Consider the following 26,739-nt stretch of genomic DNA (forward strand, 5'->3'; position numbering starts at 1 on the left):
AGAATTATGGACATACATTGAATGTAGATAGAACAGAATTAGATAATATTAATAGAGCGTCTGTTGCTTCTTCCAATTTTATCATTATATTTAATCATAGTTTCTATTTTATCAGATAATCTTGCCTCTTCCTCCCCACTCTGCCAAGATTACACTAACCCTATCCAAGCTCTACTCTACACAGTTCAGAAACAACGTTAATTTCTATAAGCAGACATTGCCCTGAGAGGTGAGAAAGAAGACAGCCTAGATTAATTGGGAGGAAACGACCGAAAGAGCCCTCAACCATGGAAGGAAGAGAACAGCAATCCAATACACAAATCACCATTTAATCCACGTGGATTTAGGTTGGAGATAATCAAGAGGTACCTGCAGAATCAGGACTGGTCTTAATAAATACAATAATAAAACAACAAAGAATGAAATAAACAATAAACATGATACCAGAATGGCTCTGGAATTTCTCTTTGGAAAGGACTTTTTTAGGGGGGCATATTTACTTAGGGTGACTTGGGGGAAACTGATGAAAATTAGGAGGTGGGGTATATTAAAGTCTCTCCAAGTCATTCCTTGAATTGTTCTGGCCACAACCATGGAATGTTGCTTTTCTTTAAAGTTCAAAAAGTAGTCAAATTATTTTCAAATACTTCAAGGTGGGTACAATCCCACTTAAATAAAAATAATTAGCAAAAATAAGTGTAAACAGGCTTTTATCATAATCAGATTTTCCCACTATAACTTCCCTAAAACCAACATTTGAAGTAGTGTCAGTGAGGAAGTTAATTCTAAGACCGGCACTCAAAACATCAAAGTTCTCTTTTCCAACACCTCCAATTTCTAAATAGTGTTCACTGCTAAACCTCTTTTATCCTCCTCCCTGTGTATTCATTAAATAACAGCACAGTAAATCAAAAAAGTAGTAAATCAAAATACTAATCTAATGCAGTGTGTATACCAGGCAGGTTGTTACAGTGCATTTACTGCACACATTATGAAGCCACTCATAAAAAGAGTCACCAGTGACGCACCAACAAACCTAAACAACAAAAATTAACATATCTATTTAGAATCTGGCTCTTCTCTAACTAAAAGCTATTACAAACACAATGAACCAATTACCTTCCAGTAATTCTAGATTCTCTACATAAATAAGACTCGTAACTTATCAATTCAGAGGGCCCTTTTAAAAGTTTTTAAAAATTTAATCTTTGGGGGCTTTATTCAGAGAAAGAAAGCAAAGTTGTTCATAAGAAAAAAACTTGCTAGAATTATTCTTGTTTAGCTCACAAATAAAATTAGATGATTCTACGCTTAAGCAGTAGGTGGGGAAAAAAAAATCCTTTAGAGGTAGCAATGAATCTGTATCTGAATAGGCATGTGACCAATCACAAATTTGATGGGACTCTTGGAAAAATACACTGGCAGCATTTGCTCTGATCTTCTTAGATAATAAGGAAACAGATTGTGATCTAACGTATGCACCTCTTGATTTCAGAACCACATTCAGCGCCTGATAGCTGCCAACATTCCCAAGTTATAAAATCAGATCACCAATATTAAATTAGATTTGGACATTCAGAAAACAATATAAGCAAGCCCTATCACTCGTGTCACAAATCACAGACTTCGTATTTTAAATCACAATCTACTGATAAGCATATCAAAGTACCTAGAGAATTCAAGAATCCTATGACTTGTAGGGAACTCTTCTGACAAGCTTAACTCTGAAGCTTTTTTTTAGGACACCAAACAGCACTGTAAGCACACTATCGCCCATAAAATGAATCTGTTTAAAATTAAGTCCATAAGCTAAGGAATGAAATGGAAGGCTGGCTCTGTAATTTCCAAAAATGTTAAAGTCAAGCTGCATACAAAACAATACTCTGATGAATTCTAAATGTGAGGTGCAAACCTGACCAAAGAGAAAAACAAGAAAAATACATAGGTCATATCTCAACAAAATGCCACAACTATTTTTTTTTAGAGACAGGAATCATTTAAAATCATTTTTAAATTTAGATATTAGCTTAGAAATGTTTCTAAAAAGAGAAAGGAGATACAAGTACCTTTAAAATGAAAAGAGGAAGATTTGTGTGCTATTCTGTTAATATATAAATTATCATATCACATTATTTTATATATTATATTGATGATAAGCCTACTTGGTAAGTCCCTTGGAATGCAAGGAGATCTAACCAGTCCATTCTAAAGGAAATCAGTCCTGAATATTCATTGGAAGGACTGACGTTGAAACTGAAACTCCCATACTTTGGCCACCTGATGCAAAGAACTGACTCATTTGAAAAGACTCTGATGCTGGGAAAGATTGAAGGCAGGAGGAGAAGGGGACAACAGAGCATGAGGTGGTTGGATAGCATCACTGACTCAATGGACATGAGTTTGAGTAAACTCCAGGAGTTGGTGATGGACAGGGAGGCCTGGCATGCTGCAGTCCATGGGGTCACAAAGAGTCAGACACGACTGAGCGACTGAACAGAACTACTTTATTAAGCCTTTTCAGGTGGCGCTAGTGGTAAAGAACCCACCTGCCAAAGTAGGAGACAATCCCTGGGTCAGGAAGGTCCCCTGGAAAAGAAGGAAATAGCAACCTACTCTAGTATTCTGGAGAAACCCCATAGAAAGAGGAGCCTGGTGGGCTCCATGGGGTTGCAACGAGTCTGACACAACTGAAGCAACTGAGCAGGCACACAAGCTTACTTTAAAATATAGGCTTGTTTACCATATCTACTGCTGCTGCTGCTGCTGCTAAGTCGCTTCAGTCGTGTCCGACTCTGTGCGACCCCATAGACGGCAGCCCACTAGGCGCCTCTGTCCCTGGGATTCTCCAGGCAAGAATGGGGTGCCATTTCCTTCTCCAGACCATATCTACTACTTCGACACAATAAATATGATTTGAGTGTTTAACAAACATTAAGGCAATGTCAGCTCTTAGACCACCAAGAAACGGAAGAGATGTAGAGAAGCCCACTTAAGAGATAAAACTTTCTTCTATTAGTTTAGTCTGTTTGTTGACAGCCAGAGTTTTCAAGTGTCCAACCGGTCAACTGGTGGAGTTCTTAGCTCTGAGCAGAATGGAACCCTAAGAGGTTTTCTTAATCTACCACCAGCCACCTTCTACCACAAGGGTTGCGCATACTGAGGGGCATTTTGGACCTAATCCTTTTAATAAACACCACTTCAAATTCAACCAGCTGGCCATATTAATGAAGCTCAAAGAAAACTCAAAACAAAACCAAAAGTTCCATCAAGTTCCTTTCACAAAGGGACATTTCCCTCACACTTCAAATTATTAATATGGAACATTCCTAAAGAGAACTGAAAACAGAAGGAATATACTGATAAACGACAAGCACCGATGGAAGCTCATGGCCAAAGGTACAAATGAGAAAGCATGGGTTATGACTGAGTAGTTAGTTCTTTTTGACTGGAAAATACAAGTAATAAAGAGAATAAAGGTAGAAAGGTAGACCGGGGCCACACTATGTACAGACTTACCTAAAAGACATTTGGTTATAAAACACTGGTATACATGTTGGGAGAATTTTGGTGAGGTCTAAAGAGTCAGATCATTTATTGATATTTCTAAGCCTGAATTCAATTATACAAGGGGAAAAAAGTGTAGTTTTTTTCTAGAAGAAAGAGGAATCAGAAGGTTAGCATGCTGCAGGTAAGTTCACTTTTAATAGTAACAAAGATATACCATACTTCAGTTTCCCCAGGGATATAAATAATGCTTATCTTTACCTTAATTATAACCTTGCTGTAGAACGCATTCTGAATTAGCACCTTGATACCAAGGCAATGTGATGCTCAGTGTTTATATTCACTTTTTAATCTGTCATTTATTGAGAGCTTATTGTGTACCATATATTGTTATGTACTCCATATGGATTATATTAATAACACCTCAAGAAACTATTTTATATAACCAAAATTGGTCAGCTGGCAAAGAACTTATTGTTTCCAACTTACAGAACAGGAAAATGAAGAGTACGTCAAGTTTCCCTAAAAAGTAAGAGTTAATGCTGCATAACAAAACTGAGATGAGAATTGTATTAACAGCACTGGGTACAGTGTACATCCTCAAGAGAGTATAAATTCACTATAATAATATCCAAGATAGAAGACATCACCATTTCTTCCAATCTTCCCTAAAAACAGAATAGAATAGCAGCTGTGAAATCACAGACTACTAAAAAAAAAAAAAAAAAGGGAAAAGAAAAGCTCGGCATCTCTTAAAAAGAAAAAAACTAACTCCTAATCAGCAATACATGCCAAAAAACGACAAGTCTCCACAGACTAGTCATTTACGGTTGGGTACAGCTAGAGAAAAAAACAGGATGAGAGTCGCTATTCATGTGGCCAGAAATCAATCCCTCGGCAATTTGTTTCACGTGAGATCACTTTCACTCTCAAGAGAACGCTGGTTTCTGGGAAGAACAAACCTGTTTTGGCAAACCCCCACCAGGAATAACAGCCTGGCGATACATCTCGGCGGACAAGCCTAGATCCTACCCTCTCCACAGGTAAAGGCAGCCCAGCGAGCAGGAGGAAATACGTCCAAGCCGACAGATGCACAAACTGAAAAAGGAGGTCACGAAGCTGGGAGAATCGGTTTAACCCCTTGGTCTCTGGGACCCGGGAAGACTCAGTTGGAAAGCATAGAGTCTTGGTGGGGGGGAGGGGGGGGATTTTTTTTTTTTTTTAATGATATGGGTATCTGTGGCGGGAAGGCCTTCAAATCCTTGCAGGCTCCCTCCACCCCTCACAACTGAGCCTGACTTCAGACCGCCCAGCTACCTCGTCACCAAGAAATCGCTCTGCGGCTGCACCCCACACCTTCACCACCCGAAACCTGCAACTCGACCCCCACCGGCTTTCCTTCAAGGGCTCCTGCCCACTGTACCATGACTGCCTGATCAGACGGTACCGATCGCCCCCTCGTCAAAAACGCACCCGGAGCCTAACTTTTAAACGCTCCCCTCCAGCGCCACCCCGGCCTTATTTCCCCCTCAGGCCGACCGCGTCCCGGCTCCAAGCCTTCGGTCGCCGGCTTGCAGAGAGGGCTTTGCGGAGGCCGTGCAGCCCGCGCCCCCCGGCCCGGGCCTGCGGAGGGGCTGGAGACAAAGAGGCAGCGGCGCCGCCGCGGCCTCCAGGACCGTCCCCTCGGGGACAGCTCCGCGCCCCCCACCCCCCTACCCCAGCTCCGCTCGCGCGCCGCCACAGCCTAGCCTCACCGGTGGTTCTGGGGCCCGGGCTCCTCGCGCCCGCCGCCGCAGCCGCCAGACGAACAATGGCAGGAGAAGGCGCGGGCGTCCGAGGCTCGGCCCTCTGCGGCTCGCTGGCCCTGCGGGCTGCAGGCGGACTGACTGACTGACTACTAACCCGCCGGCCGGAGGGAGGGAACGAGCGAACGAGCAAAGGGAGAGAGCGGGCGGCCCCGGCGCGCGCCCTCCCGCCTTCCCACCGCGAGGCGAGGGCTGGCCCGGCCCGCAGCCAGCCCGCCCCGCGAGCCCCTCCCCCTCTGTTCGCCACAACATTGTAGTAAATTTCTATTGGACGGCGCCGGAGGGAAGGAGGGGGCCGGGCCCACGGCCCGCCAGCCCATTGGCTAAGGCCGAGTTCTCGCTCCTCACGTTTCCCCCCGCCCTCCCCTAGGCCGGTAAAGAGAGGGGAGCGGAAGGGAAAAGAAGGGGAAAAGGCCAGGGGCTAGCCGCGTGTGCGCAAGCGCAGGTCGAACCCGCTCTCAGGCCCTTAAGTTCCCGGGGGCCCCGCGCTACCCACGTGGGGAACAGAGTAGCTAGTGCCCGAGACGAAGGTGAGGCCCTTTCCCCCCTCCTCTCCCCACCCCTTTACCCCCTAGGAGGGCCAGATAAGGGTCTGAGATTTGGAAGTTGCTCCCAAACTAACCACGCTCGCTGGCTGTCCCCCAAATGCACCTACTGACCTTAGATAAGTCATTCAGTTTTTCCGGGCCTCGGTTTCCCCATCTACTAACTTGACATCTCTAGGCGCCATTCGAACCCTGACAATCGATGAGACTTTACCTCTCCTGGTAGCTGTGTAAGACCTGAAATGGATGCTGAGTGTTGCGGCCACGCCAAGATTTTAGCTGTCTTCTGCATTTACGGGTCTCCTAATTCTGCTGTGGCACCCTCAAAATCGTGAGAACTTAGCTTCGGAAATCTGGTCTCCAGCTGGGCTTAAAATAGCTCCCACAATTGCCTGATGTGCCCGTTATTTCCTTTCATTAGCTTCAGAGGCCACTTGAACCTTCCACACTCCCTGCCAGGCTGGTGTCTAAACCAGCGAGCAGAAAGAAGGCTCAGTTTTAAGCATGGTAAGAGGTAAGATAGTTCTGGTATTCCCATTTTAGAGATGAAGAAACCCAAGCAGAGAGGCTTAGACTTGCCAGGATAAGAAGCCAGGCAATCTGACATGGGAGCCTGTATATGCCAGCTAGGCTGTCTCCTTGTATCTAATCCTAGACCCCTCACAACTAAGCTTGGCCTCTAGAAACAGACTGCTGCTAAGTCGCTTCAGTCGTGTCCGACTCTGTGCGACCCCATAGACGGCAGCCCACCAGGCTCCCCCATCCCTGGGATTCTCCAGGCAAGAACACTGGAGTGGGTTGCCATTTCCTTCTCCAGTGGATGAAAGTGAAAAGTGAAAGTGAAGTTGCTCAGTCGTGTCCAACTCTTAGAGACCCCATGGACTGCAGCCTACTAGGCTCCTCCATCCATGGGATTTTCCAGGCAAGAGTACTGGAGTGGGGTGCCATTGCCTTCTCCGAGAAACAGACTACTTGAGTTCAATTCTCAGTCTCCCTGATTGTTTGGCCTACTCTGTGCTTGTTCCCAACCCATAAAAGGGGATAGTAACAAACTCCTACCTACCTCATAAGAGTTACTGTAAAAAGTAAATGAGTTAAAATATGTAAATGGCTTAGCTCACAGTAAGATCTACCTAAGTGTTAATTATTCCTGCTATTTGGAGACTAAAATATGGACTGAGAGGTGTGGGGCTCGCTGACATAACAATAATATATTTGGTAAGCACTAAATTGTCAGCACTGAGCTGAGCACTTTACATGGTTATCTGTTTGAAACATCCTAAGAGACCCTTTAGGATCACCTGACTACCCTATCTAAAACAGCCTCCACTAACACACCCTTATTGGAGAAGGAAATGGCAACCCACTCCAGTGTTCTTGCCTGGAGAATCCCAGGGACAGAGGAGCCTGGTGGGCTGCCATCTGTGGGGTCGCACAGAGTCGGACACGACTGATGTGACTTAGTAGCAGCAGCAGCACACCCTCGCCATGCTTTAATTTTGCTTCATGGCACTTCTACCTGACTTTCTACTGTATACTTATCTGTTTGTCCCTCTCAATAAATTGCTGCAGTTTAGACTCACTAGATCACAAACTCTGGGAGGGCAGGGACTTTGTCTTTTTGTTCATCTCCCAGAACAGTGCATACTCAATATTTGCTGAATGAGTGAATGAGTTATCCCCATGTTATATAAAAGGAAGCTGAGGCTTAGGTGGCTTGGCCAAGGTCATTCTGTGTACTAGGGTGAAGCACCTGTGCTTGAATATTCTGGTCCCCTGCCTCAGGTCCTCAGGTTCAGGGAGCTCTAGCTCTACCACCTATGTGCCTCAGAGGTTCCCTTCACCTGTCAGACCTGGAAATCTGGTGCCATGAAGGATAAATCCTGAAGATCAATCACAAGACAGCTCACCACTACCATCCCCGTGTTATCCAGCAAATACAGATTCATGAAAACCAATATTCTCTATGCCATGAACTGCTAGGCAAGGATAATAGCTTCTATTTAAAGAGGCTTGGTTGGAGTGGGTAATATTTAATAATCATCACCCTGAAAAAAAAAGTGGGGGTCTCAGACTAGAAGAAAACAGCCGAACATAAGGCAGATGTAAACCACTCAAATTTAGACTGCCGTGTGACACCACATCAAAAACTGTTGGCGCAGGCTTTAGAATCTTAAAATATTTAAAATCCAGTCCTGGCTTTTAATTCTTAGACTGGAGATGAAAGGGCTTTGTAAACTGTAAAGTACTATCCACACATGAGGGATTTTTGTTAATTAGTTAGGTATACACCATAGCTTGTTAGGCTAAGTGCCAGATCCTTGGGCATAACTGGGCCTAACACATAGTAGAGAATGAGAGGAAAAATCATGCCCAATCAAAGGCAGAGAAACTACTCTAACTCCTGTGCCCGTCTGCCCTCTCAGAAGAGGCCTCTGCAAACCAGACATCTGGTCCCAGCTCACCCCGCAGAGGCTGCCTTTGAGTACAGGGTAAAAGGTCCCAAGCACCATCTCTGAAGCTAATTTCCTAGGAAGAAACTCAGCTCCCTCCCTCCCTCCCTGTCCTATACTCACACCGGGGTGGCGGCTGTGCCACGCTCCAAGCCCCAAGACGGGGTCTCTAGCGGCCATCTCTATGCCGCCTGCCAGCTGAGCCCGTTGCTGCCTCCCCCACCATCCCTCCTGTTTCTTCCTAGGGAATACAGGCCCTGCAAGCTGCCTCTCAGCCCCTGAGTGGTCAAGGGCACCAAGAGAAAAAAAAAAAAAGAAAAAAGACGGCATGAAAGGGTCCTAATCCTTCCCCATTACAAACTGAGCTCCAGCAAAAAAGCAACACCAGCTGCACAGAAGAGGGTGAAGTTAGGTGGTGAAATTAGGTGGTGACCACTGAGGAAGGCCAGGCAGCAGAGATGGGCCCTCCGATGACCTGGAAGAGATGAGACTGGAAGAAAGCAGGGGTAGGTGGGGGAACAGTTGGAGACTGAGCCATTCCCAAATCTGGGACGTGGGTGGATTAGGGACACAGCTGGCCTGAAGCCCCAGTGACGGGGCTCATGGAAAGCATTTGTTGGTTGTGGGGGTAGCAAGAGATGAAGAGGGCTTTGAAAAGCTGGGCCCACCAGCAACGTGTTCTGAACAGTCACTACTGAATAAAAACCAACCCTGGTACCGAGTGTACATGAAGAGTAGAGCTTTCCATACGGCCCCTGGTAATAGAATTTAAGTCATTTTATAGCTTTTAAACACAAACGATAAATAAGCTATAACAAGGCAGAAAAATTGCTATTTTTACAATGGTATGCCTTTCTAGGAGATTACTTTTAGTAGTACTTGCATTGTTCACAAAAAAATAGTCAAATAATTTAAAAATTTTAATCAGCATAAAGCCATCAATCAGAAATAACTACCATCAATATCTTAGTGAAAGATTTCCCTTCTAGTACCTCTCCTATCATATACTTTTTTGTATATATATATTAAGTCACATGAAATTGCTGATTTTATAAGTTATTAGCAATTGCATATGGTTCGGCCTAATGCTTTTTTAAAATTTAGATCATATTGTTTCAGAACCAACTTTTTTTCCTCCTAATAATATATTATGACACCCACAGTGCCCTCAAGTGGATGTACCGTAATTTAATTAAATTTAAATGTTAATCATTTAGGTTATTTCCCCTTTTTCTCTCTTTTTACTTTTTTCTTTTTTCTCTTTTTTCTTTTCTCATTTTTTCTTCTTTCTCTTTTTTCTGTTTTCCCATTTTTCTCTCTTAATACTTGCCAAATATCCTTTTTATATCTAAATTATACCCATGATTATTTTTTAGAACGCATTGACTGCAACATATGTGTATATATTTTTTAGTTACAGCATACAAGGCTGCCTGTGCTAGCCTTTTTCAAGATAAAAGCAAAAGAAATCAGCAAATGCAATGAAAGACAATATCTTAAATGAATACTCTTTCATATTTGAAAACACAGAGCATGTTTTGACCCCTCTGATAGAATGCACTTTGCTTACAAAAACTGTGTTAAGCTCTGTTTTAGAGAGTTCTCTGTGCATAGTAAAAGCAAAAAACAAAACAAAACAGTAAATATGATTAAAATACATATATTGGAGTTGGCAAGTTATGTCCTTTCTTCTATGAAGACACTCCAAGAAACAAGGGGCAAAAGGGAAGGAAATTGAAATTGTAAAAGAGATTCCAGTGGACAGTCACTGAGGTATTCTTTAGGCCTCCAGATTCACAAAATGTAGAACTAGATAGGCCCTCAGAGATCAGCAAGCCCAGGCTACATTTAAACAATTTGGAAAAGGAGTCCAGAAACTGGAAGAGGCTTGCCTGAGGTCACACAGCACAGGGGTGGCAGAGTCCAAACCTGAACTCAAGTTTTCTGACCCCTACTACAGATTCTGTTCACTTCCTTCTTTTAAGTCCAGCTCATTCCTCTTCTGAAGTTGGAGGCCACAATAAACTGTACAGCCATAAAACCCAGGACTATCTGAGCCAGAGGGAAATAACTTATTATTAAAAATAATGACTATTATATCTATTAGATATTCACTACGTGCCAGGCACATACTGAGTACTTTCTATGCATTGATGCACTTAGCCTCATAGCACCCCTGCAAAGTGTTATTAGCCTCATTATAGTCTAAGAAACTACAGTCTAGAAACATTAGATGATTTGCGCCATGTCACACAGCTTTAACTAAATCTGTCTTCTACCACTGTCCTCTGCTACACACGGCTTTCATGTCACTCTCAAGAAAGCACTTTGGAAATTAGATGAAGGAGCAACATCAACGTCTGTCCCAAAACCCCAGGGAAAGGCTGCTGCGGCTGCTTCTGACTGGCACCCTGGGACATTTAAAGAGGGACCCAGGGATCTGACCTCCCACGACCCTTCCAACCCCCTTCTCTCACCAGCTGGACTGAGCCTAATGGCCCTGATCCAGCCAAGCTTCCAGCTCACTCAAGCTTAACCCACTAATTCTCTCTCTCTCAGGCAGGGAACCCTCCAGGCCCAGAGGGTTTCCCAAGAAACATGGGGACAGGCTCAGTGCCACCAGCTAGCTGAGCCCCTTCTAAACCTGCTGAAGTCAGCCTGCCCCAACCCTCCCTTGGGAGAGGGCAGAGGAGGAGCTATGATGAAGCAGGAAGGAACTAGGGGCCAGGCTTGACTTGCCCTAAGATCCTCCAAAGTTGCTGAAGCAGGACAGTTTCTGAACTGTCTGTCCTGCATTCAGCTAGTCTCCATTTCTAAGCCTTCCAGTGACTGAAGTTTTTCCGTGGGGTAAAAAAGAGAGAAATCACTACAAATAAGCTCCAGCCTTAGCTCTGCGGTAAATTCACCGTGTGGCTCTGGGCAAGTCACTCACCCTCTCTCTTAGCTCAGGCCGCCTTAACAAAATGCCATAGACTGGGTGGCTTAAGCAATAGAAATTTATATTCTCACAGTTCTGGAGTCTGAAGTCCAAGATCAGGGTGCCACCCTGGTTAGATTCCAGTAAGAGCTTTCTTCCTGGTTTGTAGACAGCCACCTCTTCTCAGCCCCCCACATGGCAGAGAGACGGGGAGCTTGCTGGTGTCTCTTCTCACAGGGACACTAATCTCATCATGAGGGCCCCTCCTCATGACCTCATCTAACCCTAATCGCCTCCCAAAGGCCCTGTCTCCAAATACCATCACATTGGGATTAAGGCTTCAACGTGAATTTTGGACAGGACACAAATATTCATCCATTACACCTTCTCTGGGCTCCCATTTCCACACCAATCAAACAGAGGTGCCTATCCAGGATGTCACAGGGTAGCAAGAAGGATCGATTATGTAGGAGGTGCAAAGGGTTTTTCAGATGACAGGCCCACATCTGCACTGAGTATGAGTTATATTGTTTATTTTTATTTTATTCTGCTGTCAACCAAGCAGGGAAAAAACTCTCAATCCCAAGGCAAAAGCCTCCCTGGAACTGAGGACACACTGGTCCCCCTTTCCTCAGCCAGCAGACATTTATGAGCACCTCCTGTGTGTGGGCACTGGGGACCGTGGAATGAAGGAGATGAGTCCAGCGGCCCCAAGAACAGACATCCTCCTCCTCATCCCATATTTGGCTGATGGCAAGAAGAGGTAAAAGGATCGGGGGCTTTTGAGGTAGGCAGACCTGGGTTTAAATCAAGGCTCCACCAGGGACTTCCCTGGTGGCCCAGTGGCTAGGACTCCACACTCCCAGTACAAGGGGCTCAGGTTTGATCCCTGGTCAGGGAATTAAATCCCACATGCTGCAACTACAGATCCCCCATGCCACAACTAAGATCTGGTGCAGCCAAATTTAAATATATATATTTAATCCTTATTAAAAAACAAAACAATCGCTCCACCACTAAGATGCTATGTGAGTTCAGGCGAGTCACCACTCCTCTTCCTTATCTATAAAATGGGGATGACATGTGCCAACCATTGTACCAAGTACTTTTTATGCAACATGTCACTGAACCCTTACAACAGCCCCTTAAGGAAGGTATGACTATAATGCCCATTTTACAGATAAGGAAATAAGAGTCTCAGAAGTGAAAAACTTCCCCAAGATCACCCAGGTAGTAAGGATCAGAATTAGGATTCAGACCCACATCTGCTTGGCTTTATTGCTGGTGCTCTTACAGCTTACAGATTGTTTGCATTTCTGTAATGGTCATTACAATAATACCAGTGTACAGAGCACTCTCTGTGTGCCCAGATCCTTTACCTGCATTCTCTAGGTAGTTCTCACAACCCTATGGAGTGGGTACTATTTTAACCCCATTCTTTAGCTTTGGGAACCAAAGTCAGAGAGGTGAAGCAATTTGCCTAGTGTCATACAAGCTTCCCTGATAGCTCAGTTTGCAAAGAATCTGCCTGCAATGCAGGAGACCCCAGTTCGATTCCTGGGTGGTTTGATTCCTGGGTTGGGGAGACCCCTGGAAAAGGGATAGGCTACCCACTCCAGTATTCTTGGGCTTCCCTTGTGTCTCAGCTGGTAGAGAACCTGCCCCCAATGTGGGAGACCTGGGTTTGATCCCTGGGTTGGGAAGATCCCCTGGAGAAGGGATAGGCTATCCACTCCAGTATTCTGGCCTGGAGAATTCCATGGACTGTATAGTCCATGGGGTCACAAAGAGTTGGACATGACTGAGCCACCTTCACTTTCACACAACTAAGAAGGGGTATAGTGGGGAAGCCAAGTATGTCTGATTCTAGAACCCTATCCTTGCCCACTACACTATCCTGCCTCTCTTCCCCAGTGAAGCCATGTAGGTGTCTTTATCTGTTTATCTCTGGACGAGAAAGCTGAAGCCCAGCGAAAGTTAACAAAAAGCCTATGGGGACCCAACAACTCAGCAAGCAGGGACTTGAACTCAGGCTCCTGAGTCTTAAACACTGGGTTATTTCCTTCACCCATAATACCTGAATCCTGGGCATCAGAAAATGCCTCTATGGGACTTCCCTGGTGGTCCAGTGGTTAGGAATCTACCTGCCAATGCAGGGGACATGGGTTTGATCCGTGGTCCAGGAAGATTCCACATACTTCAGGGCAACTAAGTCCATGTACCACAACTACTGAGCCCACACGCCCTGGAACCTGTGCTCCAACAAGAGAAGCCACTGCAATGAGAAGCCCGAGCACCGAAACTAGAGCGTAGCCCCCGCTTGCCAGAACTAGAGAAAGCCTGTGTGTAGCAACAAAGACCCAGAACAGTCAAAAGGAACTTTAAAAAAAATTTTTTTAATTTTTTTTAAAGAAAGAAAACCCCCCTATGAGCTAGACCTTTGGAAACCACACCTAGCTTCTCCAGGAGCATGGGGATCCCTTCTGAACCAAGCCAGGCATGGAGAACCAAGGGTGTAAGGGAGAAGAAACTTTCCAGAACACTGCTTGGAAAAGACAGCAATTAAACTGGTTATGCAGCTGCCCTTAGCTTTGGGCACCTCTGCCTTGGTCTCTCTAAGCCATGGACCCATAGCTGGAAGTGGAGGGTTATAGAGGAAGCCGCTCCAGGCCTGGGGCCCCACTGGCCAGCACAGCTGTCTGCTGTGATTTCTGCTGAGAAACAAAAAGCTCAATCCTCTGGGCCTAAGTGCTAATTACCAATAATGACATAATAACCATGTGGGCCCAACAGCCAAACAGTCCCAACTAGAAATTCTGCATAGCTCAGACTTAGGAACAAAAGATCTGGACACTCCAACGGAAACTGATGCCCTGGCAGAAAATGTCAGAAGCTAAAGGGCTTCAGGATTGACCCAACCAAAGTATTATCTGGCAAATGGAGAGAATGATGACCACTCACGCAATTATTTATTAATTTATTGTGTTTGTGTGTATGTGTGCATGCTCAGATTAGTGCTAGAGAAGAAAGCTTCATTTATTCATTAATTCACTCCACAAGGACCTCCCTGGTGGGCTAGTGGTTGAGAGTCCACCTTCCACTCAGGGGTTTGATCCCTGATCTGGGAAGAGTCCATATACCACAGACCAACTAAGCCCATGTGCCACAGCTACTGAGCCCGGGTTCTCAACCCCATACTCTGCAACAAGAGAAGCCATCACAAAGAGAAACCCGTGCACCGCATCCAGTCCCTGCTTGCCGCAACTAGAGAAAGCCTGTGAACAGCAACAAGGACCCAGCACAGTCAAAAATAACTTAATTAATTTTTAAAAATTTGCTCCACAAGTATTTGTTGAGCACCTACTATGTACCACAGACTCTTCTGGGTACAGGAGATATGACATTGAACAAGACAGACAAATATCACCATCATCTCTGAGCTTCATGCCAGTGAGGGGAGTCAAACAATAAGCAGATACTCCATAAAATATTGTAGGTCAAAGAATGGTAAGAGATGGAGAAAAATAAGCCGGGAGGGAGGAGAGGGAGTGTTGGCGTTGCAGTGTCGCACTGTTAAACAGAGCTTTCTGGAAAGGCCTTACTGAGCAGGTGACATTTAAACAAAAAAATTAAAAAGATGAGCGAACAAGTTATGGAAGGATCTGGGGTAGGTGTTCCAGGTTGAAGGACCTGCAAGTGCGAAGGCCCTGGGGTTGGCGGTGTGGCTGGTAGATTCAAGGACTTGCCACCTGAGATCAAACCTCCAAGTTGTTAACAGAAATAGGAAAGAAAAGGCATCAGCTAGACTGATCACCCACTGTATACTTGAGCTCTCTTACACCTTAGGACAGTTCTGGAGGTAAGGATAATGCTCACTTGTCTCGCTGCTTTATGGTTGAGGAAACAAGACCCAAAGAGAGAGGTAATGATCCCACAGAGGCTTCCCAGGCGGTGCAGTGGTAAAGGATCCACCAGCCCGTGCAGGAGAGGCAAGAGACGTGGGTTCGATCCGTGGGTTGGGAAGATCCCCTGGAATAGGAAATGGCAGCCCACTCCAGTATTCTTGCCTGGAAAATTCCATGGTCCCAGGAGCCTGGTGGGCTACGGCCCATGGGGTCACAAGAGTCGGACACGACAAGCACACACGCACACAGTGAGCCCACGTCACACTGCTAGAACAGGCAGGTCTGCTTGCCTCCGGTTTTCTCCAGCCTCCCTGCTGCTCTTCTCTGTGCCCCGCCTGTGCGAATCTAAGTATGTCTGTGTTGAGTGAATGAACGGATGGGTGAATCCTGCACATTCTCAAGCCCTGCCTTCTTCATGAACTGCTCCCTAACTGGCCTTGGCTGATTTCTTCTTGCCTCTGCTAATCTCAGAATGACAACAATAACAGTCATTTCAGTGTGCCTGCTATGGAAGGAGTACTCTACCTGAATTATCTAATTTAGCCCTTAAGTACCCATAAGAAGCTGCTAATATTTTTCCCATTTTACAGGTGAGAAAACTGAGGGAGAACACCTTGCTAGGGGCCCCATGGCTGGTCAGTGGTGAAGCTGCAATCTAAACGGAACTCTCTCTTGGCTCCCAAATCCCTTCTTTTAATCCTGTAGCGTTAGTAGAAACCTCTGACATCAATCCATTCCCTTCCTTTTACAAATCAGAAAAAAGGCTCTGAGAGGGCACAGGGGAGGGACGCAGCCCTCCAGCCCCCAGTGTAGCGGTCCTTCCACTCCACCAGATTAGGGGTCTGGACCAAGTTTGCCCTTCGAGACCTATCTTGCAGCCTCTGCGAAAGTCTTCATGTCGCCTTAGCTCCCTGAGGACAGTGCCAGAGAGCTCAGAAGCCACCTCTGCCCCTGAGCCCTCAACTGTCCCCACAGTAATAAAATCAGCCAAGGCCTGGGTGACGCAAGACCCTCCCGACTCTGCTTTTCCCAAGCACTTGCAGTGGCGATGGAGCAGAGGAGGCTGCAGAAGGGCAACTCTGTCCTCGTGTGACTCCTGGAAAAGAGGCCGTGCAAGGCATGGTGCCAGGAGGGCAGAGACGGGCCAGGGGCAGAGGCCAAAATCAGGCCAAGGGTGAGGCTCGAGTGTTCCAGCCAACCAGGAAGGGGGAAGAGGGGGTGGGGGTTGGGGGGGGATGCTGAGCCTCTGACTTTGAAACCAGTCTACTGGATGTCATCTGTTCAACAAGAAACTATCAAATACTCCAAGTCCCTAGACTGAGACGTTCTCAGAGGCAGCAGTTATCACGGTTGCTATAGCAGCTATCACGGCAGCAATCACAGTTGCTCCCTACGCCTGGGAATTCCCAGGTGGCTCGGTGGCAAAGAACCCACCTGCCGATGCAGGAGATGCGGGTTCGATCCCTGGGTGGGGAAGATCCCCTGGAGAAGGAAATGGCAACCCACTCCAGTATTCTTGCCTAGGAAATCCCATGGACAGAGGAGACTCAGGGACTATAGTCCATGGGGTCGCAAAAGTCAGACATGACTAAGCATCTGAGCATGCACGCACACACACACACACACACACACACACACACACACATATACAATGGTCCCCTATCAGTGAGCGACTAAACAACAACCTACCATTGAGGCCTCACTGTGCTGAGCCCCGGACTAAGTGCTCTATTCACCTTACTGCCAATCCTCACAGTAAAGTCGCCCCATTCCACAGCAGAGGAAAGCGAGGCTCAGGGAGGTGCCATAAGAGCCAGCATCACAAGCATTCACAGGACAGTGCAAAACGGGTCCGGAGACCTACGTTCCTGCTGTGTGACCTTGCGCCATCAGCCGCCTACTCTGATCTGAGTTTCCCACATCTGTACCAAAAGAGACATGGTCACCAGCCTCTGCTGTAAAATCCAAGAGACTCAGGGATCCAGTTCCACCCAGACTACGGGGCCACCCACAGATAACAGGATATGACATTTGCTCCTCTCCCAACCACCCAGAAAAAAAAAAGGGGGGGGGCTGATTATCAGCTTGCAGGGGAAAAAAATCAAGCTACATATTTTCAAAATTTCAGTCCCTTTTTCAGGGCTGCTGCTGGTTTTGGCCTCTAGTCTGGGAGGAGCTTCCTGGGTGGGGAGCTGGGAAGAGTCCAGGCCTTAAGGCCACATGTCCTAGAGCCTGAGGCCAAGGGGGGCAGGGGACAGGAGGGAACAAGCTCGGCTGTGGGCCAGGACCCCTCTGGAGATATGGGGCTGTTTCTTAATCCTTTCCTTCCTTTGTTGGCCAGCGCTGGCTGCCAGGAGAGGCAGGAGAAGCAGTGGGCAGAACCAGGGAGACCAAGAAGTCCAAATCATCATGATTTCAGCAAAGCTGCCTTTGACGGGGGCCTATGACATTCTGACACCATACAAGGCCATTTGTTGGGCTTACCTCATTGAAGCCTCCACCCTTTCCTGTGAGGAAGACCACTGTCCCCATTTCACTGAAGTGGAAACTGAGGTTCAGGGAGGGCAAAACGACCGAAGGCCACACAACCCATAAGTGGCAGAGCCAGCAGGGACCCCAGTTTGTTGACTCCTGAGAGAGGCAGCCTCTGGGTGTGACAAGAGTTGGGGTGAGAGGAACAAGGAGGGAAGCGGGAGGGTGGGTGGGGAGAGGGCACGGTGGAAAGGGCCCTGGCAGTCTCGGGGGAGGAGGGGGGCAGCAGTTACGAAGGCGCAGGAAGAAAAGGGTACCAAGTGTGGGATCTGGGCCCGCCTCCCTGTCCAGCCTCATTGAAATCAGCACCGACCTCTCCCTTCCTGCTCCGGCCATACCAAACTAGGTACTTAGGACCTGAGCACGTGGGGTAGGTTCGAGCCTTCACACACATGCTGTTCCCTATGCCTAGGAGTCTGTTCCCTCCACTGCCTACCTACTACTGCTGCTGCTAAGTCATTTCAGTCATGTCCGACTCTGTGTGACCCCATAGACGTCAGCCCACCAGGCTCCCCCGTCCCTGGGATTCTCCAGGCAAGAACACTGGAGTGGGTTGCCATTTCCTTCTCCAATGCATGAAAGTGAAAAAGTGAAAGTGAAGTTGCTCAGTCGTGTCCGACTCTTAGCGACCCCATGGACGGCAACCCACCAGGCTCCTCCATCCATGGGATTTTCCAGGCAAGAGTACTGCAGTGGGGTGCCATTGCCTTCTCCGCCACTGCCTACCTAGAGAGCTCTTATTCATCCTTCAAATCCCAGCTGAGCTATCTCTTCCCCTGATGCCAGTGTTAACCACCTGCTGGTCTGGGCTCAGTCACTTCACGCTTCCTGAAGGCGAGGAACCTCCTCTCTGCATCATCTTTGTGCCCTGCCAGAACCTGGTACACAGTCTATGCTCCATAGATGTTTGTTGTCTCTGCTTGTATTTTCTCATTGAAACGTTGAGGCAAGCAAAACAGGTTTCCTTTTCTTAAAAAGTTTATTACTTTTCACTTTTTTTTTCCCCTTTGGCCTCACCTCACAGCATGCGGAACTTCCCCAACCAACTGACCGGGGATCAAACCATGCCTTCTGCAGTGGAAGCACAGAATCTTAACCGCTGGACCACCAGGGAAGCCCCCAAAACAGGTTTTCTCATCCATACTTCCAAGGCGAGGACAACAGGGCAAGAGAGGGGGTGATTTCCAGGGGCCACACAGACATCAATGGCATTGGCAGGGCTAGAACCCAAGGCTTGTCTGCATCTCACAGCCCCACCCGGCCTCCACCCCCAAAGAGCTCACATCCCTGCCAGAGTCACCACAGGGGACCCCTAAGGCAGGAGGAGGGGCATGGGCCCTGGGGAACTGAGGCAGAAGGTGCAAGGAGCAGACAAGGGGCTTTTACCCCCTGACTCAGCTGTGTCCCTCAGCAGAGACTCCAGCAGGTCCCATCACCCCCAGACCTAAGACATCACTCTCACCTCTGTCCCCTCCTGCCTGCCCACAGGGGTCCCTTGACATGCCCTGCAGGCTCTGGTTCTGCTTCCTGGACAGAGCTCACAACCACCCATGGTGCGTGTTCTCCGCTCCCCAGCTCAGTCCTAGGCCCCATATCTTAGCACCGCTCACCTGGAGAGTTGCCCTGCCCCTTCCCTCCTGTCTGCGTCCACACCCAGTGATCCAAGTGCAATACAAGCCTGACCACCCCCTTCCCCAGCTTCATGTCCAATGGCCCCCATGGCCTCCACGTCAAGTCCCCTAACTCCCCTGAACCTGTCTCTCCAGCCGTGTTCCCCAAGTGCACGTCACGGCTCTGTACATAGCCAAGCAATTCCTTCCACTAGGATGGCTCTTTCTCCTTGTCTTTGCCTGAAGAGACAGTCGCAGGCCACACTTTGCATCTATCAGAGGTGGAGCTGGTAGTTCCCATTTCCTCCTCCCCAGCCAGACTCTGAGATCCTCAGGGCAGGAGACAGCAGGGGCAGAGATGACACAGACTCACCTCTGTGCCCCATGCCCAGCACGGGGCCAGGCACAGAGTGGGTGTGAGTGAAAGCAGACAGATAGGAAAGGAAGGGACATTCTTACTTCCAAGAGGCCTCCTCCCTTCCCACATGTGGGCGCCTTTCAGAACCTGTTAGATTGGTGACTACCCACCCATCCCCAGCTGGCTCCTCCCAGGCCTGGTCTCCACTGTCTCAAGAGGGATGTTTTTGTAATCCCAAAATAACACTCATAATTATAACTATAATAACAATAATTGCTATCATTGAGTACTCATCGTGTGCCTTACGTGCATTATTTAATCCTCATAAGAATTCTTAAAAGGCAGGCATGTTATTTCTTTATTCTCATTTTACAGATAAGGACAGTATGGTTCTAAAGGGTTAAATGTCTTGCCCAAGGTCACACAACTAGAAAGCAACAGATCCAGGATTCAAAGCCAGGTCTATCTGACTCTCGACTACCACGCTATCAGGGCTTTGGCTTTCTGTTCTCTCCTTTCAGTACTTTTGGAGCACCAGACTGGGTGGGGGTGCCGTGTATGTTTGTGTGTGTGCGCATGCGTGCATGCAGCAAAGAGTCCAGCAGCCCCCACCAACCCTGTGCTGGGCGATGGAGACAGACAGAAAAGACTCAGACCCAGCCTCTACCTTCGTGGGGCAGGTGAGTTTCACACAAAGAACTGTGGCCGTGGGGTGAGCAGACTTGGGTCTGAGCCCCAACTCTACTCCCAAATAACTCTGTGACTCTGTAACTCACTTGCTTTACTCAGCACCAATTACATCATCCATAAAGTAGGGGCCATAATGCCTACCTCATAGGGTCACTGGGAGGACTAGATGAAATAATGTGTCTGAAATAGCATATAACAACCAGCCCAGCATATAAAAAAGTCCAATAAGCAGCAATAGTATATATGAGGACTCAAATCTCAGAATCCCCAGGCCAAGGTAGGATGCAATTCTCCAGGCTCCCTCACTGGAGCCTTCTCTGCTGCTGCTGCTCAGCCAGGGCCAAACACTAACAGTGAGGATAGTCCCTGCTCCACCCGTTTGCTCATTGAATAATCCTTTGAGGGAAGTATGTTTTACTCACCCTATTTTAACAGGTGAGGTAACCAATGCCCAGAGATGGTGGGTTATTGAATCAAGTCACACAACCAAAAAAAAATGGCAAAGCTGAGTCCTCCGTTCAGCCACTTCCACACTGGGCAGAAGCCAGCCCTTATCCCTGGACCCTGGCCAGCCTGCTGGGGAGTCTGGGGCTCCTGACTCCTAGATTCTAGTTCCTCCTGGGTGTGAAGTTAAAAGTAGGAGAAAGGAGCCAAAAAGAGGAACCCTTTACTTTGTTCCCTCCCAGAATGAGCCCAGGGTGGGGAGGAAACCAGCAGTTACCAAGCAGGGCCCTGTGCCCAGCACTTCTCACTAGCTCCTCCCGCTGCCCACGTGGGGCAGGTGTTAGGATATGCATGTGTCTGATGAAGTCTCCAGGACTCAGAGAGGGTTGTGTCTTGTCCGAGGTCACACAGCTAGGAAACTGGCAGTCTTGGGAGGCAGAGTCCCTCCTCATCCCTCCCGCCTTCAGCCCTAGACCTCCCCAGCAAGCAGCCCCACCCTTCTGATGAAATCCAGAAGCTCCATCACTCCTTCCCCAGACCTAAGCAGAGGCCCTGAGTCTAGCTGCCTAGGCCACTCTCTCTGCTCCCTGATGCCTGCTTGGTACTTGACCCCACACTCAGTTCAGTGGACTCAGGGCTCACTTAACAGAGACCTGACCCCAAGTAATTCACCATCTTGGGAGCAAAGCGAGGACTCATGTTCACTGAGCCCCTTTAATGCTGGGCACTTCACATGTGTTAGCCTTTTAATCCAATACAAAGCATGTCGATGGGTGCACCGTGACTCCGAATTTATATGTGCTTTCATTCAGAAATATTCACTGCACATCTACTACGAGCCATTCTATCCTCAGCGCTGGGGGACAGCAGTGAGCAGGAGAACAAACATCCCGGCCCCTTGTGGGGTTCACACGAATAAAACAACAAACATGCTTGTATCAGGCAGGTGTTAATATTCCCACGTCACAGAGGCAAAACTGAGACGCAAAGAGCCACCTAGCTCGTACATGGCAGAATGAGGATTCTAGTCCAGGCCAATCTGCCCCGGAGACCTTTGCATTGTGTCACATGACCCCAAAATCACCACATCAGCGTGCCAGGCATCCGGCGAGAAGTCAGCTGGTTGCGACAGGATCCTAACTTCAGAGTTAGGACCCTCCCTCGTCTCTTCCTCCCCAACCCCAGGCCTCCCTTTATACTTCCCAGTGGCCATTCCTTAGCAGAACCAGTACTCACCCAGAAGCAGCCACAGGATCCCGCAGCCGTCAGGGAGAAGCCGTGGAGCCATCGCCACGGTGACACATGGAAGGAAAAAACAGCAGTGAGACACAGCACAGCCAGCAAACGTGTCTTCGGGGTCCCTCCTCGGCCTGAGTGTGGGCCCAGGGGAACCCCGCCCTCCCTCTGACTCAGGGGCTCTTTGGGACAGATACCCCCTTAGTCAGCAATCTGATAATCCACCCTGAGCTCATGAGCTCTCCCAGGGCCCAGTCCATTGGAAGCAGCAGGATCCCTGTGCACAAACATTAGCTGAGCACCTACTGTGTGCCAGGTATCAGTCCTTGCCCTCATGGAACCTACAGTCAGTGAGGAGGCAATCTTATAATGACTGAATTGCAATTGTAATGAGCGCTTCAAGGAGGAGATTTGAGAACTTGGCTCCATACCCTGGCTCTACGACATACTAGCTTTGTGATACCAGGCCCATTTCTTCATTTCTCTGCACCTCAGTTATTCTTCTGTAAAATGGGGAAAGTATTAGTACCCACCTCCAGGGCTGTTGTGAAGATTGAGTTAATATATGTAAAACACTCTGAAGAATGCTTGGCACACAGTAACAGAGGAAACTCTTCAGAAATGTTAGCTACTGTTACCATAGGGAGCTGTAGGCGTGGGTTTCAGAGACCTCTAGTGTGGGTCAGGCCACCACTGACCTGAGAAGGTAGAGATGAAAGGAGATGAGAGGTGACGCTCTGAGCCCAGTGCCTGGTGTATGGTAACTAATTCCTCAATAAATAGTGGTGACATTTATCGGTGACATAAATAGGGCTGTTCTTCAGTGCAAGCCCAGGATACAGCATCCCTGCAGAGCTGCTGTCAGAAACGCTCCCTCCCCACAAACATGCACCTAGAACTGCAGCTTTGAACTGAAAAATAACCAGCCTTCTCACCTGATTCCACAAACGCCTCTTCTCCTTTGACCTTCCCAGTGACCAAGGAAGTGGACAAAGACAGAATTATTACTATTCCCATTTTACAGATGAAGACAGTGAGGTGATGGAACCCTTCTCTGTGTGTTCTTGGGCCCTCATTTCACATCTCCAAACCGAGTTAAGTGGTTGAGCCAAGATTCCAGCTGGCACCTGACTGGATTTTGCTCTCCCTTCCATTTTCCCCTTCAGTCTCTGCAATACTATGTGTCCAGTCCCAGACAAGCCTTTGAACATCTCCAGCTTCAGTCCCTTCATCTGAAATCTTGAATCATAATTAGAACTGCAGCCTCCTGAGCACTTACTGTGCATGGCACTCTGTGCCAAGCCTTTCAAATGTCAAACAGCCAGCCCAGGATCCAAGCTCTCCCTCCACAGGCTCAGTCACTGCTACCTGACCCCTCCTCTAACCCTTGACCCCATCGCCAACTTCAGCCACTCACCCACAGGCCAAGGAATGTCTGCACTCAACGACTCCAAACCCATGCTTTACTAATGGAGAAACTGAGGTCCAAGTTGGCCACATACCCCAGGGTGCCTTTCATGCCCAGCTCTTGCACTGAGCACAGTCAGGTGGGGCTGGCCCTTTGGAGAAGTTCCCTGTGAGGCCCTGACCCACAGCTGCTCTTTCTGTTCCTTACCCCCGCCCCCGCCCCCGCTCATTGGGCCCAGAGTGCACCCACACAGCCTGTCCCCCACCTCCCTAGCCTGAACATCTCAGAGCTGTGAGCTCACCCAGCAGGGGTCAGGCAGGTTCTGCAAGTAAGGGTTAAGTAATGCGGGCACCTCAGTACCTACTGGGTGGAGTCGCCCTCTTGTAGCTGAATCTGGGCTTTGGAGTCAGACAGACCTGGCTTAGAATCCCCAGTCACTTCCTAGTTATGTGACTCTGCTCAAGTCAATTCACCTCCCTGAATAGGGATAATACCTATTCCCCCACGAGGATGTTGGGATTATGAGAAATACATAATGTTGCATATGAAAGGCTTGGCACAACGCACCCTGCCTAAGTGCTCAAGAGGCTACAGTTCTATGATTGGAGAACACAGGCCAAGAACAGGACTTGAGTGCCCATTACACTCAACTTTGCCCTTTATCCCCATTCTCTCCCCTCCCCTCACGTGGGGTGAGGATAGTCCCAAACTAGGTCCTGGGGGCTGCAGTAACGAGTGCTGGAAGATCTTAGAGACTCTATGTTCCTTCACAGAAAGAAAACTGAGACCCCGGAGAGACAAGTGACTGCCCACAGATGATCAGGCAGTAGAATCCTGCCCTGTTAACCAACATCAGAATCTTAGGCCCTGGAGGAACTCTGAGTGACCCATCCCCCAGGGGACTGTCATAAAGGTCTACTCCGCAAACCCCCAACAAGTCTCAGGCCACCATGACCTCTACAGTGAGCCTTTCATGGGTATCCTATTCGGTCCTGGTGGCTCAGACAGTAAAGAATCAGCCTGCAATGTGGGAGACCTGGGTTCAATCCCTGGGTTGGGAAGATCCCCTGGAGGAGGACATGACAACCCACTCCAGTATTCTTGCCTGGAGAATCTCCATGAGGATTCTGGTGGGCTATTGTCCATGGGGTTGCAGAGAGTCAGACATGACTGAGTGACTAAGCACAGCACAGCACATTCAGCCCTTTGGCTAGCAGAGCCATACAAGTCACACAGGAGGTGCTCCGGGAAGGCTTGGGGAATAACCACATGAAATTCCTCTCTGGTTCCATAGCTCTGCTCAGGCTCCCCCTCCAGGGGGTCTCTCCTTGCATCTCCCTTCCTCGATTCCACCCTGGCCAGCCTCTGTCTCAGATCCTATCAGCAGCACCCAACTCCAGCCAGCAGCACTCTGGGCCTCCAGAGGTCTCTACAGTGTCAGCATCTTCCCAGCCAGGCTGGGATGTTCCTGCCCGGTGCAGCCAGCCAGGCTCCCGGCCAGTGTCCATTCTGCAAACAGGGTGCTGGCTTTGCCCTGCCACGGCCCCATTCCCACTGGCCTAGGGACCAGGGCAGCCTGAGAGCTTCTGTTGGTACCTGGGGCCTTCAGGAGGGAGACTAGCCTGGTCTAGGCAGTTCAGGGATGGGCTGATCAGAAAACAGATGGGTGTCACCCACACAAGACACTCCACCCGTATCCCACACCGCCAGGGACCTGGCAGGTCCTGCCTGACTCTTCTGTATACACAGAGGAAACCTCAGGGCTTCCTCACTCCATTCCCTTCTTAACGCACTCCGGCTGGCCTGTTCCCAGACCAGCTACCATTCCAGTCACTGCACACTCAGTGCTCATTTGATTCTGCTAATGCCTGTAAGATCTGGATTATTGACGAAGGAGGAACCTGGGGCTCAGAGAGGTGAAGTGACTCATGCAAGGTCACATAGCAAGGAAATGGCAGGACCAGGCTTCGAACCCAGTTCTGCTGCACGAAAAGCCTATAGGATCCCCGAAGTCCCCTTCTGTCCCTCCTCTCTGCTCCCTACAGCTTCGGAATGCCCTTCTTCCCCTAACTCCCACCTCCTCTGCCAAGTCTCTCCTCCCCACCCCTGGTCAGAATGAACAACTCCCACCTCACCGGTGCTCTTAACACCTTGTTTACAGGCTCTGGACAGCTGCGGTGCAGGAGTTATTTCTGAGGTGTCTGTTTCTCTGACACTCAGAAGGACCCTGAAGGCAGAGAGTGACCCTACTAAGTGCCCCTTAGTCCTGAGAGTCTGTCACTTATACCTCCACTCTCCCGCACCCCCCCATGAAAAGTCTTCTGGTGGCCTCCTGTTGATCCCCTCCCCACCCCAGCCTCCTGCCAAGGCCAGTCCCCAGCTTGTAACTGGGGTGAAGGTGGGAGCATGCAGTAAGTAGCCTTTGGGACTCTGCTGCCAGTGCTCTGGGCGCCCCGGGGCCCCACCCTCATCCTTCAGTAGCTGAGCAGTTCTTCCAGGGACTTCGGCTGCCCGAAGCCCCAACCCAGGTCAGGCTCTCCCTGAGCCTGGAGAAAACCTCCTCCTAGAGAAAAGGGCTCAGAAGCAAAGTGGGGGTGGGGGTGGGGGGAGGAGCTGCCTTCAGTTCTAATCTGGGAATTTAAGGGGTCACATTCAGTCACTCCTTTCCCAGAAGAATCTGTGGGCCTCCGGAGTAACCTCCCCTAATCCTACCAGGTAGTCCTCCCCGCCCTCCTTTTGGGGCAAGCTTGGGCTGAGGTTGGTCTGGACACGTCCTGGCCTCCAATTTGCTGGAGAGAAGAAGTCCTATCCCAACCCACAGAGGTGGGGTCTGCTAGAAAGTGTAGATGAGGGCAGGACAGGGAGAGGCCGGGCCACACACAGAGGAGACGAGAGACACAGGGAACCGGAGATGAGATCTAGCTGGAACCAGAGTCCGACAGGGAGACCCGGCCGACCGGAGGCAGAGAGAAGTCCCCTAAACCCAGCCTGGAAAGGGAGCTGTGCGGCCGGGGCGGCGACAGCAGAGCCACCCTGACCGGCAGAGCCGGCGCCCCAGCTCGCGGGTCCCTCAGTCCGGAAACTCAAAGTCAGTTACGTAAGGGCCGGAGCGGGGCGCGGGGGCCGGGACCCAGCTGCCCGCTCACTGCGCGCGCCGCCCTCCCGCCCGCTCCAGCCGCGCTGCAGCCCGCCCGGCAGGAGCACGCAGGGCCGACAGGGCGGGGTTGAGGGGGTGGTGGTGGGGGAAGCCTGGGCTGCAGCCCTCCGCAGAGACCCGCCCGCCCGCGCCTCACCCCGGACCCCCGCCCCAGACAGGCCCGGAACCGGCTGGG

At 49.0% G+C, this 26,739-nt stretch overlaps 1 protein-coding gene across 13 annotated transcripts in view; it reads right to left on the reverse strand.

Annotated features, from left to right (window-relative positions):
- The window catches only part of EPB41 (erythrocyte membrane protein band 4.1), a 180,818-nt gene that overhangs the window by 153,652 nt on the left and 427 nt on the right, over window positions 1-26,739 (reverse strand). For 3 of the 13 annotated variants that reach the window (XM_055573913.1, XM_055573923.1, XM_055573922.1), the window contains exon 1: window positions 5,259-5,482. The exons of 2 other annotated variants lie outside the window; for them this stretch is intronic. The gene's annotated coding sequence lies outside the window, so the exon portion shown is untranslated. Of the gene's footprint in view, window positions 1-5,258; window positions 5,484-22,934; window positions 22,958-26,739 lie in introns of those variants that run through there. 8 more of the 13 variants (XM_055573916.1, XM_055573915.1, XM_055573914.1 and 5 more) reach the window with 6 other exon arrangements.

This window comes from Bubalus kerabau, chromosome 3, assembly GCF_029407905.1.
Source record: "Bubalus kerabau isolate K-KA32 ecotype Philippines breed swamp buffalo chromosome 3, PCC_UOA_SB_1v2, whole genome shotgun sequence".
NCBI classification, from domain to species: Eukaryota; Metazoa; Chordata; class Mammalia; order Artiodactyla; family Bovidae; genus Bubalus; species Bubalus kerabau.